Below are 16808 nucleotides of genomic sequence, written 5' to 3' on the forward strand. Positions count from 1 at the left end.
AGATCTATTTATATAGCCCATAAAGTTTTTAATAAAATGTATAGTTTTTACTTATTTTTTAAATAACATTGCTCTGATTTTCAGACTCCTAACCAAGCCCCAAAGTTTTTATTTTTTATGAGAATACTGTCAGCTTTTCATATGCAAAAGAAGGGGGAGGGTCTTAATTCCCACTTGCAGTGGGCTTTCCAACAGAGCTAAACTGAGAGTTTCTAAGTGAGTTTTTAAACAGCTTTATACTGGATTTTTATATCAGTATCTGCATCTTATTCTTTATAGTAGTGTCTCTTACATGCATGTTTATGAAAATGTATACTGTCCCTTTAAGTTAACCTCTGATCGGTCAATGTATTTAATGAGTTTAAATATTTGTTAACGGTCCAAATTATCTGGAATTTATGTGTGTTTGGTTTTTTTTTTTTGTGACAAATTGACCCAATTTGATTGTGCCCTATAGCGCTGGTTTTCAAACCTGCCCTCAGGCCACATTTTGAGAACATCTGAAATGGAGCACAGGTGAAATAATCAGCTGATTAGTAAACATGGTTATTTTACCCGCACTCATCCAAGGTAATCCTGAAAACTTGGCCTGTTTGGGGGAGGCCTGAGGATAGGTTTGGAAACCAGTGGCCCAGAGTGACTAGGATTGGAGGTCGCAATCTAGATAAATGTGATTTGAGTTTTTGGGTAATATGTCCCTTTTTAAAGGGACGCTAAACTTTTTTTTCTTTTTTTTTTCTTTCATGATTCAGAGCATGCAGCTTTCTAATTTACTCCTAATTTTTCTTCTCTTGCTATCTTTATTTGAAAAATCAGGAATCTAAGCATAGGAGCAGGCCCATTTTTGTTCACCCCCCCTAGGTAGCACTTGCTGATTGGTGGCTATATTTAGCCACCAATCAGCAGTGATACCTAGCTTAGATTTCTACTTTTCAAATAAAAATAGCAAGTGAATAGGAGTAAATTAGAGCATGCAATATTAAGCAACTTTCTATCTGAATCATGAATCTCTCTTCAGTACTTTTACAGCAATCCCAAAAGATAGTAGTTAAAGGGACAGTCTAGTCAAAATTAAACTTTCATTGTTTAGATAGGACATGTAATTTTAATCAACGTTCCAATTTACTTTTATCATCAAATTTGCTTTTTTCTCTTAGTATTCTTAGTTGAAACTAAACCTAGGTAGGCTCATATGCTAATTTCTAAACTTTCAAGGGCTGCCTCTTATCACAGGCTTTTTAAATTCCTTTTCAACACAAAGAGACAGAAAGTACACGTGGGCCATATAGATAACACTGTGTTCAGGCACAGGGAGTTATTTAAGATTTAGCCCAAAACAATGCTAACTGCAAGACAACAGATAATAAACAGTCAGTCATGTGATCAGGGGGCTGGAAGAAGGTTCCTAGATACAAGGTAATCACAGAGGTAAAACGTGTATTAATATAACTGTTTTGCAGAACTGGGGAATGGGTAATAAAGGGATTATCTATCTTTTAAAACAATAACAATTCTATGGTAGACTGTCCCTTTAAGCATGTGCATTTTGTGTAATTGATTAGCAAACGCATATCGAAAATAGGCACAGCCAGTGGCTATTTCGGAGCCATATGTCTTAACGTACAATGCGCAATCTGGATTTGCACAGAGCTTTGTGTCCTGGGACTTGCAAGGGAGCATGCATCTGCCGTATGCAGAGCACTTACTCGGCTTCGCTGAAGAAATTTAGGGGGAAAACCCCCCCAACTTTTTATTTTATACATAGAGATGCTCGTGATATTTTCTACTCGCCTATTTATGGATATCCTACATAAATTTAAAGCGATTTAGCTTATGGGTAACAAACATGTCCCTTTTGAGAATTTCTGTATAATCCGGTTATAAGTAAACGCAAAAATAAATGAGCACAAATGTAAAATAGAAATAAGCAGCCAGTTGATAATCCCTGAAAAAAAAAAAACAATCTTTACATCATGGATGTATGTATGTGTCCCCCACCCCTTTAAGATTCTATGTCTGTGAAACAAAAAATAAAATGCTGAAAATTTGAAATGCATATCACTTTGGATCCATTATGCTTCACTAGATATTATCTTTTATGTACAATTGTCTCTGCTGATTATAGAGCAGGATTAACCATAATACATTATATGCACCATTTTTTCAGGTGGCATTAGTAAATAAATACATTGCAGCTTAGTTTTCTATTTTTGCCAATAACCACCAAGGTGACTTTATCAGGGTTATGCTTCCAGTTGGAGTAACCCTATATATTCCTTTTAGGGTATACTGTCGTATGAGTCATAAAGTAAAGAAGGGGAGCAGCGCTAAGAGAAGCAATAAGGTATCTACTATGATCTATAAATTAATAGATGGCTGATACCTAATAGCTATTGAGTGTGGACTTCAAATGCAGGTATATGGTATAGTGAATACAATGAATTCAACAATTACAGTATGCAAAGAAATATATAAAACAAAGTTTGAGTAAGAGATTAAGTTTTTATTCTTAACAATACTGTATCACAATAAAACAATAAGGATCCGGATCCTCTACACATGCAACAATTTTATATTTTAATAGTCTATGATAGACCAAGTGGTATAACAATCTAAAAAAAATGTTATCTAAAACAATAGGAAAAAGAATTATAAAACCATTATGGAGAGATGGAATGTAAGTCAGTAAAATAGGGGGAAAAAGTGTCCAAATGCTATTTGTCCATTTATAGTTTCCAAAAATATAAGGAACAGGGTCAGTGATGAAATATAAATGTATTTTCTAATGGTTGTGCACATACATACAGGGAGTGCAGAATTATTAGGCAAATGAGTATTTTGACCACATCATCCTCTTTATGCATGTTGTCTTACTCCAAGCTGTATAGGCTCGAAAGCCTACTACCAATTAAGCATATTAGGTGATGTGCATCTCTGTAATGAGAAGGGGTGTGGTCTAATGACATCAACACCCTATATCAGTTGTGCATAATTATTAGGCAACTTCCTTTCCTTTGGCAAAATGGGTCAAAAGAAGGACTTGACAGGCTCAGAAAAGTAAAAAATAGTGAGATATCTTGCAGAGGGATGCAGCACTCTTAAAATTGCAAAGCTTCTGAAGCATGATCATCGAACAATCAAGAGTTTCATTCAAAATAGTCAACAGGGTCGCAAGAAGCGTGTGGAAAAACCAAGGCGCAAAATAACTGCCCATGAACTGAGAAAAGTCAAGCGTGCAGCTGCCAAGATGCCACTTGCCACCAGTTTGGCCATATTTCAGAGCTGCAACATCACTGGAGTGCCCAAAAGCACAAGGTGTGCAATACTCAGAGACATGGCCAAGGTAAGAAAGGCTGAAAGACGACCACCACTGAACAAGACACACAAGCTGAAACGTCAAGACTGGGCCAAGAAATATCTCAAGACTGATTTTTCTAAGGTTTTATGGACTGATGAAATGAGAGTGAGTCTTGATGGGCCAGATGGATGAGCCCGTGGCTGGATTGGTAAAGGGCAGAGAGCTCCAGTCCGACTCAGACGCCAGCAAGGTGGAGGTGGAGTACTGGTTTGGGCTGGTATCATCAAAGATGAGCTTGTGGGGCCTTTTCGGGTTGAGGATGGAGTCAAGCTCAACTCCCAGTCCTACTGCCAGTTTCTGGAAGACACCTTCTTCAAGCAGTGGTACAGGAAGAAGTCTGCATCCTTCAAGAAAAACATGATTTTCATGCAGGACAATGCTCCATCACACGCGTCCAAGTACTCCACAGCGTGGCTGGCAAGAAAGGGTATAAAAGAAGAAAATCTAATGACATGGCCTCCTTGTTCACCTGATCTGAACCCCATTGAGAACCTGTGGTCCATCATCAAATGTGAGATTTACAAGGAGGGAAAACAGTACACCTCTCTGAACAGTGTCTGGGAGGCTGTGGTTGCTGCTGCACGCAATGTTGATGGTGAACAGATCTAAACACTGACAGAATCCATGGATGGCAGGCTTTTGAGTGTCCTTGCAAAGAAAGGTGGCTATATTGGTCACTGATTTGTTTTGTTTTTGAATGTCAGAATTGTATATTTGTGAATGTTGAGATGTTATATTGGTTTCACTGGTAAAAATAAATAATTGAAATGGGTATATACTGTATTTGTTTTTTGTTAAGTTGCCTAATAATTATGCACAGTAATAGTCACCTGCACACACAGATATCCCCCTAAAATAGCTATAACTAAAAACAAACTAAAAACTACTTCCAAAACTATTCAGCTTTGATATTAATGAGTTTTTTGGGTTCATTGAGAACATGGTTGTTGTTAAATAATAAAATTAATCCTCAAAAATACAACTTGCCTAATAATTCTGCACTCCCTGTAGAAAGGTGTCCTTTAAGTGATGGGAGTGTTATTCCAAATGTGATCAAATGGTGATATAAAGCAGCGGTCGCCAAACAGTGGTCCGCGAGAAGACGTTGGTGGTCCATGACACCATCAAGGAATTAATATCCTCTGATAGTGTCACACCCATCGCGCGGCAACTCCCAACAGTACCTGGCTGGATATCAGTGAAAATTGCTATGCACGTTGCGTAGTAGATAGTATTTTTAACTCCTCCCGACTGGCGTGCTGCTCAGAGGAAGATACTTCCATTCTAAAGCCAGCAGAGGTTTGTATAGCCTTGGTTTGAAATAGTGGAATTAAGGTATATTTAAAAAAAAAAAAAAAAAGAAAATCTTAAAAATAAAAACAAAAAAACCTTATATTTAATTTATTTTCTTCCCTTTGCAGTAGTTTTCCTAATTCCTTTAGATGGACTTACATCACTGTTTGTCTTCCTCACCTCCATCTTTTTTTTATTTTCTTAAATATTAATTATTTTTCATTCTAATAATTTTCCTGCGCACAAAGCCATTCCACCTGAATTCCAGTAATTGCCATCCAGCAGATCAGCCATATCCCACCAGTATTATAGTAATTGCCAGTAACATCAGTCATGGTTAGCTCACATCCATATTGAGAGCTTTCTAAAATAAACTTAAAGGGACACTGTACCCAAAAATCTTCTTTCGTGACTCAGATAGAGCATGCAATTTTAAGCAACTTTCTAATTTACTCCTATTATCAAATGTTCTTTATTCTCTTGGTATCTTTATTTGAAATGCAAGAATGTAAGTTTAAATGCCGGCCCATTTTTGGTGAACAACCTAGGTTGTCCTTGCTGGTTGGTGGATAAATTCATCCACCAATCAAAAACTGCTGTCCAGAGTGCTGAACCAAGAAAAAATAATTAGATGCCTTCTTTTTCATATAAAGATAGCAAGAGAACGAATAAAAATTGATAATAGGAGTAAATTAGAAAGTTGATTAAATTGCATGCTCTATCTGAATCACAAAAGATTTTTTTTGGGTACAGTGTCCCTTTAATTTATGACTCCAATGTCTTTCCATTATCATAAATAGTTTCGAATAATTCCTTACTGGGGAGGTAACTTGGAAGTCTTGTGGTCCTTTTAAACATAATTCTTTTTTCCCACTTTCTGCATCTCTGCTTCCAGTTCAAAAGTTGGCACTCGCCCTTCATCTGTCATTCGGAAGTATTCTCTCAGTTCTGTCATTGTTAGTTAATTCCAAAAAAATAATTCTTAAAAATGTGTATATATATATATATATATATATATATATATATATATATATATATATATATATATATATATATATATATATATATATATATATATACACACATAATGTAAACTTAGCTATGGTTATACAAGTTATGTACAGTATGTGTGTATATGCATATAAATAAATATATATATATATATATATATATATATATATAAATAAAGGTAACAAGAACTTGCACTCACTGGTGTTTCCTTCAAAAACACACTTCTAATGTAACGTTTCGGAGATAGAGTCTGAGGAGGGGGATACTCTATCTCCGAAACGTTACATTAAAAGTGTGTTTTTGAAGGAAACACCAGTGAGTGCAAGTTCTTGTTACCTTTATTTATTGTTCACTAGCACCCTGGCATTTTGACCTTGAAGTGAGAGTGCTTTTCCATGGGATAATATATATATAAATATATATATACATACATACATATACATACAGTAACTCACAAAATTGAGTACACCCCCTCACATTTTTGTAAATATTTTATTATCTTTTCATGTGACAACACTGAAGAAATTACACTTTGCTACAATGTAAAGTAGTGAGTGTACAGTCTTTATAACAGTGTAAATTTGCTGTCCCCTCAAAATAACTCAACACACAGCCATTAATGTTGAAACTGTTGGCAACAAAAGTGAGTACACCCCTAAATGGAAATGTCCAAATTGGGCCCAATTAGCCATTTTCCCTCCCCGGTGTCATGTGACTTGTTAATGTTACAAGGTCTCAGGTGTGAATGGGGAGGTGTGTTAAATTTGGTGTTATCACTCTCTCATACTGGTCACTGGAAGATTGCCAAGACCCTCAAACTGAGCTGTAGCATGTTGGGCAAGACCATACAGTGGTTTTGCATTGCTGCGGAGGTTAAAGGGGTGGGGGTCAGCCTGTCAGTGCTCAGACCATTTGGCGCACACTGCATCAAATTGGTCTGCATTGCCTCTTCTAAAGATGATGTACAAGAAAGCCCGCAAACAGTTTGCTGAAGACAAGCAGACTAAGGACATGGATTACTGGAACCATGTCCAGTGGTCCAATGAGACCAAGATAAACTTATTTAGTTCAGATGGTGTCAGGTGAGGAGTACAAAGACAAGTGTGTTTTTCCTACAGTCAAGCATGGTGGTGGGAGTGTTTCATGATCTGGGCCTGCATGAGTGCTGCCGGCACTGGGGAACTACAGTTCATTGAGGGAACCATAAATGCCAACATGTACTATGACATACTGAAGCAGAGCATGTTCCCCTTCTTTAGAGACTGGGCTACAGGGCAGTATTCCAACATGATAACAACCCCAAACACACCTCCAAGACGACCACTGCCTTGCTAAAGAAGCTGAGGGTAAAGGTGATGAACTGGCCAAGCATGTCTCCAGACCTAAACCCTATTGAGCATCTGTGGGGCATCCTCAAACGGAAGGTGGGGGAGCACAAGGTCTCTAACATCCACCAGCTCTGTGATGTTGTCATGGAGGAGTGGAAGAGGACTCCAGTGGCAAACTGTGAAGCTCTGGTGAACTCCATGCCCAAGAGCGTTAAGGCAGTGCTAAAAAATAATGCTGGCCACACAAAATATTGACACTTTGGGCCCAATTTGGACATTTCCACTTAGGGGTATACTCACTTTTGTTGCCAATGGTTTAGACATTAATGGCTGTGTGTTGAGTTAGTTTGAAGGGACAGCAAATTTACACTGTTATACAGGCTGTACACTCACTACTTTTTTTGTAGCAAAGTGTAATTTCTTCAGTGTTGTCACATGAAAGATATAATAAAATATTTACAAAAATGTGAGGGGTGTACTCACTTTTGTGAGATACTGTATCAATATATATATATATATATATATATATATATATATATATTATATACACACACACACACACACACACACATTATAGAGGTTTGTACCTTTTAAAAAAACAATCATGTTAGTGGTCCACAGGATTCAAAATTGTGAGTTTAGTGGTCCCTGAGGTCCGAAAAGTTGGTGACCCCTGATATAAAGTACCTTAACACCACTGGGTGAATAGTGTTGAAGTTTCCTGTGTGTCAGCCTGTCAGCCCATATAGCTGCGTGATCACACAGGCATCCGTTCCTGTATCTTGTGATGAGTCTGTAAATAAGAGAGTGCAGTCACTCAATGGCTTCGTTGGAAGCCTGTTTCCAGAGTAATGGTGAATATTTCTTCTTCTTTACTTGGTTCCTTGAGATGTAGCTGTTACAGGCATCTGTTCAGTCAACTCAGTGAGCTGTTGGAGATTCAAAAAAGTGTGAGCCAATCAGGGTACGTCTACCAGTTTCAGCTGCAAAGAGCCTTTATCAGGAGTACCTGATTGGCTCTAAGGTCACCTCTTATATACATTTTGTAGACTTAAAGGGACAGTATACTCCAGAATGTTTATTGTTTAAAAAGATAGATAATACCTTTATTACCCATTATCTAGTTTTGCATAACCAACACTGTTATATTAATACACGTATTACCTCTGTGATTACCTTGTTTCTAAGCCTCTGCAGACTGCCCCCTAATCTCAGTGCTTTTGTCAGACATGCAGGTTAGCCAATCAGTGCAGACTCCTAAATAACTCCACGGGAGTGAGCACAAGGCTATCTATATGACACATGAACTAGTACTGTATTGTGAAAAACTTTCAAAATGCTCTGAGCTAAGAGGTGGTTTTCAATAGTTTTAGAAATCAGTTTGAGCCTGTATAGGTTTAGCTTTTCAAAAATACCACCAAGGGAACAAAGCAAATTTGATGATAAAAGTAAAATGGAAAGTTGTTCAAATTTGCATACCCTATCTGAATCATGAAAGTTTAATTTTGACTAGACTGTCCCTTTAACCCAGTGCTGGCTAATTAATGAGATTCCTGTCTGTGTGATATGTGGTCTTGACTGTATTACCTGGGAAAGGTATTTAATAATTGTGAAGTGGTTATCAGTATTTCCTTGTGATAAATAAGTAAGAAATGAGTGAGAAATTATGTCCAAAAATATATATTTCATACAGTTTTTTGTATAATTATTCCACCCTGGGTTCGAGCCCCTGTCCTTATGGCCATTCATCTTGCAAAACATCTGATTCCTTAAAGGGACACTGAACCCACATTTTTTCTTTCGTGATTCAGATAGAGCATGCAATTTTAAGCAACTTTCTAATTTATTCCTATTATCAATTTTTCTTCGTTCTCTTGCTATTTTTATTTTAAAAAGAAGGCATCTAAGTCAAGGAGCCAGACAATTTTTGGTTCAGTACACTGGACAGCACCTGTTTATTGGTGGGTAAATTTATCCACCAATCAGCAAGAACAACCCAGGTTGTTCACCAAAAACGGTCCGGCATCTAAACTTACATTCTTGATTTTCAAATAAAGATACCAAGAGTATGAAGAACATTTGATAATAGGAGTAAATTAGAAAGTTGCTTAAAATGTCATGCTCTATCTTAATCGCAAAAGAAAAAAATTGGGTTCAGTGTCCCTTTAACCACTCTGCCTCTTAATTATGCTTGTATTTTCTGATTCTATGTAGGTAGAAATATGGTTAAATTATATAGATACATTATATCTTCTCAGATCCTCTGGGGGATCAAACTCCTGTTTGATTTATGTGGAACAGTTATTGGAGTTCTAATCGCTAGCCACTTGGCCACCTCACTTATTTTAAAACACTTCATCCATAATGTTTAGATATGATTTAAAAGAAATTGTCATTAAAAGAAATTTAAAAGGATTTGAAGAAGTTTTGAAAGGGTTTTTATAGATAAGTGTTGGAAGCAAGTTTATTGATTAATAAATGAAAAGTTTACACTTTAAAAATCAGAAATTTTAGATTAAAAATCTATATTTGTGCTTTAAATTTATAGATTCCAAAAAAAAGTCTATATACCTATTGTAAGTCAAACTTTCAGAAAAATAAGGGTTACAATCTACTGATGACCGTTAAGTGTAATAGCAATTTGGGATTATAGAATAAGCAAAGTGTGTATTAGGAGTCTAGGGAATATGGATTCTTGCATTGATGTAAAAGATCAATTCTGGCTAGATGTGTGCATTTGTGAATTAAAAAAATGATATTTTTTTCAATGAATAGTTTAGTTTGCATTGAGACCCCCCCCCCCCCCCAGTGAAGCCCATTTCAGTTTATAATGATCAGGGAATGCAGGTTACTGTACTAATTCGCATCTCACTAGCAGAGACCGCTACCTCAACTCTTTTGGTAGAGATAACAAAGCATCACAATTCTGGAAGTAAAATAAAAAGAATATGATTTGTCAAAAAGAAAAAAAAATAATGCAATATCAGTTTAAAAAGACAGTTGCACTGTAAAATTGTTTCCAATTACTTGTTATACCAGCAGCAGAGTATAAATTGTGTGAGAAATGGTAATTATATCTCACCGTTTACTCTTAAAACAATAAAGACAGCAATGAAAAATGAACATTTTAGTATCTCTCTGTCACACCCCCACTGGGATTGGAATTTAATTTAAACTTTCTAGTTTTACTATAATCCATACTTAAGTTAATGCAATTTCAGTATGGGTGGGGGTACAACAGACAAAACCAGCTGTTTCAAATAACAAAATAAAGGTAAGAAGCTGTTAGTAAAAACAAAACAAAAAAACCCCCACTGCAACAGGTAAAATAGATTACTGTGAACACATTAAATGAGATAAAAAAATGTCTGTCCCTTTAAGAGGGAGAGTTTCAGCTGCATGCAGGGGTCTTTCACACAGTATTTTATGTAACTGTGGATAAAGTATGCAGTTTCTAGCATATTTTACATAAATAATTTGTTATTAATAGGATAGGCTTTGCATACAAATGCACCTGACTTTGGAAGTGCTTTTGAAAATATGTTTCTGAGGGATTTATACTTGCTTGACATAAGGAATGCAGTCAGGAAATTATGACTACACATGCATGGTTAGAGGTACACTAATACTTGACCTACTTTCATGTCAATAAATAGGTTAAATATTTGCAAGGAAACACCTCCTATATATTGGGGATACACATAATCCATGTTGTGTAATCTTTTTACTAATTCATAATGAGCAGGAAACATTACTCAGAGTTGTAGCATGTTAAAGGTGAGGCCGGTTGACGTCTGAGCAACATTCCTCACTACAGCGGTACTCAGGGCAAAAAGCACTTGCAACCTCATGCTAATACCAGAGCTATATTATATTTATTCAAATATATCAGTGTCACATCTGTGCATCAAATGAGATGGTTTCTACATTGGGTTACCTAAATAGTTCCCTATGTGCTATTAAATAAAAAGATAACACTAAGAAAAGAAAGCATTTTAAATTCCAGTAAATATGTTTTGCTTATTGTTTGTATAACACAGGGCTAAAGGACCATTAAACACAGTAGAATAGTATAATCAACAAAATGCATAATAAAAATACAATGCAAAAGGACTTAGTTTGAACTGTCCCCTTTAAATTAAGGACCATATCAATTGCAGAGGGAAGTAATGAGTACAATTAAATGATACACTCTGATTCTCTATGAAAGCTTTCATTTATATTGTTTCCAATACTTAATATAAAGATACTGTTAAATTGTGTATGTTAAATATTAGTTTATTAAAATGTCCTTGAATTCATACACATGAGAGGAACAACTGCAGGCCCCTAGTGAGTCAGTGTTAGTGGGGGGCCCAGGGCCCAGCTGTTTGGATGTGACTTCAAATTAGCAACTATTAACACATAAAGTCTGGAAACATTAGGGCTAGGAGGAAATCTGGCACCTAATCAGCTGATTTAGTGCTGCTACTATAGTTGAGTGGGTTGAGCTTCAAGGTCACATTAATCCTGTTGACATTTATACGTTATATATCTATTAATATTATTATTATTATTATTAATAGTAGTTATTTGTAGAGTGCCAAAAGGTTCTGCAGCACTTATTTACTATAAAAAATAATACCACAAAATAATAATATAATACTATTAACTCAAAATCTGATTTCATGAAGGCATTTAAAAGTTTTCTGTAAAACACTGAATGTTTTGCTATGATATTAACAATGAAAAGAGAAAGGTCACTACCAAGCAACAGAATAAAAAAAAGCTTTATTTTCAAAAATAAAAATAGACACACATACCAAAAAGGAGAGCGCTCCACCGTCTTACGTGTTTCACGCCGCAAGGCGCTTACTCATAGACTTGGAGCACAAGTAAAAAGTTATATCATTTGAAGGGGACACAACTAAACAGCCCATGTATAAAAAAGTGACGTCAACGCTACACATTGCGTAACTACGGCCTCTAGTTATTGGTGCGGCACCTTCATAATGGCACGGTATTTAAAAACATATACAATTGTTATTACCTGTAGGCGGAGGCAACCAGCACAATGCGTTATGATAGCAAAATATCATAGAAATTAGTGCATTAGTAAAAGGGAAACAAATACACAAATTATCTAGAAATATGAGCAAAAGATTGTCAACACTAATTTTTACATAAATACAGGAATAATAATGATTATAGTTGTGATATACTGTAACAGTTCCACTGAAATTGCAAGGAGAAAATATATATATATATTTTTTCCTTCTCTTCTATATATATTTTTCCAGGAAGATTCAAATGGACTTGATGAAGTAGGGCCCTAAGAGACAAGGGGGAAACTGCAGCCTCCTCACCTTGATAATTAGTTTTATGTTCTGATGCTGTAAGCCAATCGATGGCTACTTTGGCCATACAGGTCCAGTTAAAACTTTGTAGGTCTTTATAAGGAATAAATACAGGGATATTTTGCTTAAGAAATAGAATTTTAGGAAAAAGTATCATTTTGATGAGAGATTTACTAGCTATAAGATATGGCCCAGTTCTTAAGACATAATAGACATTTCTGCCAAATTGGAGCAATAATCATAATATACTACTCACCAGGATTTTTAGATAGGAGTATTCCTAGGTATTTTGATTTTATCGGGTGCTTTCCAAACAGTTTGAAGTAACAACACTACAAAATAGGATATACAAAATGTACCAAAAGTCCCAATAAATCTAGTGTAATGTAGATGCGAAAACCCAAAGGTAATTCACGTGTCCAGTCCAGGTAGCTATCTGTAGGTGGATCAGGGTCCCAATCCAGGATCAGCAATCTGTAGATAACATAAGGAAACAGAAGTGCCACATGGCCTAGTATTGTTTGGCTGGAAAATATTATCTATGAGTATACGAATATATTACACTCACATTAAGTAATACACCCCTTGTGGTGACAGTGAAGCAGACTGGGATCACAACAGTCACCCAGCAGACTGACCTCCGGTGTTAATACAGCAATCTGTAGGTAATATAAAGAGACATACACACCAATATGGCCTAGTATTGTAGGCTACAACAGGAGTTTAAAATTAAAGATTGCACTCACATGTGGTAAAGCACCCCTCTTGGTGCGAATGTAGCAAGCTGGAATCAGTCACCCAGCAGACTGGCCTCCGGTGGAACAGGATACTTGGACAGCTCATAAATAGAGTTTTAGATATCAGTGATAAATAAAATATAAAATAAAATAAAAGTATGACGGCAAGTGATAAGTATACAAACTTACTTTAATAAAAATGATAAAATCAAGCAACGCATTTCTTAACCAAACAGTGGTTGTTTCATCAGGCTTCATAAAAACAATGAAATAACACTTGCCATATATACCATACAAACTATCAAAAGCAATTAGCAACACCTGGTGTGGGTGTTAACCAGTAGTGGGAGTCATAGTAACCAAACTAAACAAAACAATCCATGTATAACAAGTTATAATATAATGCATAAAATGTAAATATAACATTCATCTAGTAATATACAATATTAATATAACATATTCTCATTATAATAGACCTTTTAAACAAAGTAGCAAACAAATTAAGTAAGAAAAGGCTCACATCCCTTCTACCACTAAAAAAGTATTCCCATTAAAAAGTGCCATATCTGTAAAAGTGGTTCACATTGCTACATGTTAAAACCTAATATAACACAGTGCACTATAGTAAGCCCATTAGTTGGAACTAAGAGAGATATGACACAGTGAGCTTATATACAAAGTTTGGAGTTACTTGTATCGCATCCAAATTTTTGTTGGTGTAATCACTAACCATAATACTAGTTATTTATAAAAGACCGATTTGATCTATGTTAGCAGTGTAATGATTCATAAATGGTTTCCATTGTATACTTATACTTCGTTAGAAGAGTACCAGTGAGTAGATAAATATAAATATGTATATGTGTTCTTGGTGTTATGGAACTACAGGGGGCGGAACCATATATGAAAGGGATCTGTGTTTTAATTGGGTATGATAGAAAACGTCACCTTTACAAGCTGCAATCATAGCCTAAACTCACACGCCCATTTAATGACATGTTAAACCAAAATAAGGTATTCTAATGGTGAGAATGAATACTGACATAAACAGAAAAGGGGCAATCTATAACCTTACTATTATGAACACTAAATCAGTGGTAATGGATACTCTATCTAGAATGTTACGATGCGCATAAGGGGGGGGGCATATGTACATGGAGTCTACATTCTAAAAGAGCTTTGATTGGAGGGTTATTAACGCCCACTGAGTACACCCACCCCTATGACGATTTGTATGTTAGAGTAGCTATAAATGATTGAGCCATAATATAGTGTACGCCCATCTCTGAGATATAATATGTGGTAGGCGGCAGAAAAACAATTTGAGCATAATATTTGGAAATTTGTGAATTCAGCAAATAGTGCGATCCAAAACCTTACTATTATTCACATTGGATCAGTGATAGTGGATAATAACTCTATCTATACAAATGGGTCATTCTATAGCCTTACTAATGTTCGCACTAAGTCAGTGATAATGGTGGATCTATCTAAAATGTAACGATACACATGGGGATGAGACCATATCTATGAGGAGTCTAAATGCTATAAAAGTGATGTTTGAGACGTTGCTAGCTCTCACTGTACATGCCCATCCCTATGACATGTTATGTATCAGGAGGACTATAGGGGAATGTACCGTGATGTGGTAGACGCCCATCTCTGACACATGTTGTGTGTGGATGGACATATTGTGAATAACATTCACTAGAACGTATATTCAGTGAGTGGGTAATCTTATACAAATAATACAAAATAATAAAAAGAATATGGTAAAAATAACCATATATGAAGATCTAGCATAATATTAATAGATGCTTGTATTGATAGGTATATGCTTACAGTGTGTAAGTGCACACATAAAAGATAATTGTGTCTATATATGAATATGCATAAGGGGACCTAATAGTGATTGATGTAATATGTGTCATATAGATTATGTCTACTACATAAGTGTTTAACCTATGGACTTTTCCAATACAAAATTATTATGTTATAGAATAGTATGTTTATATAACCTATGATAATATGTATATATAATATGTGTCCAGTGTGTACGATGATGTCTACTACATAGGTGTTTACACTATGGACTTTTTAATACATGAATATTATGATAAAATAAATTAATATGGTTATTGAACCCATATTAATGTGTATAAAAAAATATGTATCCAATAGGTGGCGTGTTGGTAACTAATGTAATAGTGTATATATATATATTTTAAATACATTTTTTATTGAGGTAGTGCACAATAACATGGAGCAAACATATGTCCAGATACAAGACAGGTCTGTGAATGAAGATTTAAGCTGTATACATTAACTATGCCATAAATCTAACATGGATAAATTCTGGCTAAGAGTACAAAATTATGTCCAAAATGTGAACTATAAGATACATAGTATACAGGGATAGAGGTAGAGATATGAGACTTACATAGAACTGAGATGATTAACTGGCATATATGGTGAAGAGACCTCATTTTATAACCTTTAGCTTATAAAGGGTAAGGATGGTCCCCATCTTACTGCGAAGACTCTAAAGTAATGTATTATTTCAGGGTGACTTATGGCAAGATGGAGTTAGTGAGAAGGTTTTATTTTGGGGAAAGGAGGGATTCAGCGGACAAGAGCCGCTCTGGTTAAAAAAAAGGGGAAACAGAGGTGGGGGGGGGCGTGTCTGGATGTGTAAGAGGTATGGGATTGTTATTATGGTTTAGTAGGAGTACTATTGATCTCTTAAGCTTAATTTATTGGGGTGGGCAAAAGGGTGGTTGAAGCCTGGTTTACTCTAGAAATATTCACAGTCCCTCTGGGGCCTTACTAAAATTATAAGCCAAGAACACGACTAGGCAAGAATGACCAGTGGCATACTATATGTATAGTAACTTATATTGTGATGTTATGGGAGCTGCGTGTGTGGCATGTTAACTGTATACTGATCTAAAGAAGGGGTAATGGGACCGTAGGAGGGGGTCTAAAAATAAAATTTCGGTTCAATATTCTATGTTGTCTAAATGAAAATGAGTAAAATATAACCTGAAATAAGCAAACTGTATATATGTATTTAATGCCTCTGTTTCTAGAAACCATATGCCACTGAGAATGAAGGCTTATAGTATGGTGTTGGTGTATATATTTATGTAGACCATGAGAGGGTCGTATGTCGTACAGAGGGCTCTATGAGTTAGATTAGCTAGTTATCTATGAAGGGGAACAAGTCACAGGGTAAATGGTAAGATGAAATAGCAATCATACCTTCATGTGTGAGTAGGTAGCACTATGGTTTGAATGGTAATTGGGAAGGGCAGCGGGCAAAAGCCGTTTTAAGTAATTGTGGGAGGGGGGGAGAGGGGGGAGATATGTCCGGAGAGTTATAAAACTGGATGAATATTGGCCTATATAGATATATGGGATATGTCGTCTAAGGGGAAGCATAGAGATTGGATATGGAGGGGAGGCAAACACACTACCATTGTGAGGTAAGGAAGGTTACAGGTGTATATGGGATGCTGTGGACAGAGTAGAGTGAAAATGAGGAAAAAACAATGTGGTATATGGTGTTCAGGATGGGGCAATGAAATACTACTGAGATGAGCTGGACAGAAGTATAAAATATTGGGAGGAATAGTTTGTGGGTTAAAACCCCCAGTAATGACAAAATATGAATAACATATATAGTGCAGTGGGGCTATTTCTGGACTCCACAGTATGTAGTAAATAAGAATAAGAAGTAATATTA

The sequence above is a fragment of the Bombina bombina genome, chromosome 1, assembly GCF_027579735.1.
Source record: "Bombina bombina isolate aBomBom1 chromosome 1, aBomBom1.pri, whole genome shotgun sequence".
NCBI classification, from domain to species: Eukaryota; Metazoa; Chordata; class Amphibia; order Anura; family Bombinatoridae; genus Bombina; species Bombina bombina.